Genomic DNA, 2,822 nt, shown 5'->3' on the forward strand with positions numbered 1-2,822 from the left:
TCTCAAACTGATCTTCTCCCTCTTCCCTCACTCCCTCTCTTTCTCTCCCTCCAAGGCCTTCCCCCTCTCCTTCACCCCTCTATCCATCCATCCCTCCCCTCTCTCTCTACATAACCATGGCTGAACTATGGTCTGGTGGAAGCTGGCATTCCTTTGTAAGAGGAACATCGGTGCCCTGCTGTTCTGTACGACATCCCCTGAATACAGCACTAACACAGGCCACAGTGTCACCTCTGGACCAGCCGAGGGTGATGACAGCCAGTTCAGTGCCTGCCTGGAAAGGATAATGGACAAGACAGCCACTAAGGGGCGCCACGTCAACTGTCCCAATCGGGGTGGTTCAAGCAGAAGAAAAAAATCAGAGCCACGGTAGCCGAGAACCCTGAACCCTGAGAGTTCTGCAGAGAGTCCTCAGGTGAACTTACTCAGAGCATGGCGTCCTCAGGTGAACTTACTCAGAGCATGGTGTCCTCAGGTGAACTTACTCAGAGCATGGTGTCCTCAGGTGAACTTACTCAGAGCATGGCGTCCTCAGGTGAACTTACTCAGAGCATGGTGTCCTCAGGTGAACTTACTCAGAGCATGGCGTCCTCAGGTGAACTTACTCAGAGCATGGTGTCCTCAGGTGAACTTACTCAGAGCATGGTGTCCTCAGGTGAACTTACTCAGAGCATGGCGTCCTCAGGTGAACTTACTCAGAGCATGGCGTCCTCAGGTGAACTTACTCAGAGCATGGTGTCCTCAGGTGAACTTACTCAGAGCATGGCGTCCTCAGTCGAACTCGCTACTGGGTCCTCTCCAAATTCATATTCAAGTAAGATCAGACAGAGTAGGGAAAGTGGTAGGATTTTATTATTTTCTACTTTTTACATAATTAACAATTTTTAACATTTATATTCTGTCTGTAATCCATTTTTGACAATTTTGCTATGCTGTAACGCTTTAAGCCTAAATAAAGATCTAACCTGCAATTAAAGCAACAGTTATTCTAAATTTAATTACTATTTAGTTACCTAAGAATTGATACCCTCCTTGTGACATAATACAATAGATAGCGCATTATAGGATCTGAATGGTTATTCTAACCCCAGAAATATCTACCATCTGGTAGTATGTCTATTATCTCCCTTAGGTAAAAGTATACTTACCGATAAATAACTTATCCGTGACCACATCAACTTGCACTCGTTAAGATTAGAGCTGTCATAAACTATAGGGGCTTTTTATGTTATGCAAGTCTTTAGTGGGTTGTTTATGTTTGCATAGTGTGGAAAGAGGAAGCGGGGGGGGGAATATAGGTCGGAGACAGTTAACAGCGGAGTGAATCTAATTGACTCGAGCCTAAAATATCTCTTTTAGCGTCCTGTTTGGTAGGAGACCTTCAGACTAAGAGTTTATTAACCGTTGGAGGACGGCTAGTTACCGGGGCCTTGTACGGGGTCTTGTTGCCGGGAGACAACACACACACACACACACACACACATCCCCTCTCTCGCTCAGCAGAGGGTTCATCCAGGTCTAAGAGAACAGGACACCTGATTCTCTCCTGTCTGCTTCATACCAACAGTTATGTACACATAAACACATTGGGTTTAATAATTCATACTGTTAGACATCAACATTTAACAGATCTGGGGAAGGCGATAGTGTTCAGACCACAGACGGATCCTGAAATGTACAGGAGACACTGTACGGTCACTTGTTGCTATATTTCTCTTTTGTACAAAGCAAATAGGTAACATATAAATAGGTAATGTATGAACAGGTAATTTAGTCTATCTAGATGACGTGCTGGTATCAGGTCCTACCAAAGAGGCTCATCTGAAAAACCTGGAGGAGGTCCTACGAAGGCTGGAACAAAGTGGACTACGGCTGAGACGAAGTAAGTGCAATTTTATGGGAAAAGAAATCTTGTTCTTGGGACACAAGTTCAAGTTCAAGTTTATTTGTTACGTCTCATACACGAGTGCAGGGAGTAAAATTCTTGGGCTCGGTTCCTTGACAATGCAGCATACAATACAAATAATACAAATAATACAAATTCGCAGTAGTGCAATGAGGTAGGACAAGACAATAAGTGACATAGTGCAAGATAAGTGAGATGGTTGGACAGTGACGATTGTTGGGGACACAAGACAATAGACATGACACAATTGCAGTATAAATAGTAGAGTAAAAAAGTAAAGTGGTTCAGTGGAATGTCATTATTATTGCACTGTGCCGTTGGTGTAAGAGGTGTTGTTAAAGTGACTATGTGCTGGTAGAGTCCATTCTGTGGGTGTGCTGGGGGTAAAGTCATGGGTTCGGGGTAGGCTTGTTCATGAGCCTGATGGGCTGGGGGAAGTAGCTGTTGGAGAGCCTCTGAGTTTTGGCCCTGAGGCTCCGTCTTTTGGATGGCAACAGTTCAAACAGGCTGTGATTGGGGTGGCTGGGGTCTCTGATGATCCTCCAGGCTTTGCTGACACATCGTTTGCTGTATATGTCCTGGATGAAGGGATCCACTGATGCGCTCAGCTGTCCGCACCACCTTCTGCAGCACCTTGCGGTTGAAGGCGGTGCAGTTGCCGTGCCAGGCAGTGATGCATCCCGTCAGGATGCTCTCAGTAGTGCCCCTGTAGAAGGTATGCAGGATCTTGGGCCCCATGCCAACCTTCCTCAGCCACCTGAGGTGGAAGAGGCGCTGCTGAGCCTTTTTCACTACCTGATTGGTGTGCTTGTCCCAGGTGAGATCGTCGGAAATATGGACGCCAAGGAACTTGAAGCTGTTGACCCTCTCTACTGCAGACCCGTTGATGGTGATAGGGTCCTGTTCCCGGCCTTTC

Source organism: Argentina silus (assembly GCF_951799395.1).
Source record: "Argentina silus genome assembly, chromosome: X".
Taxonomy (NCBI): Eukaryota; Metazoa; Chordata; class Actinopteri; order Argentiniformes; family Argentinidae; genus Argentina; species Argentina silus.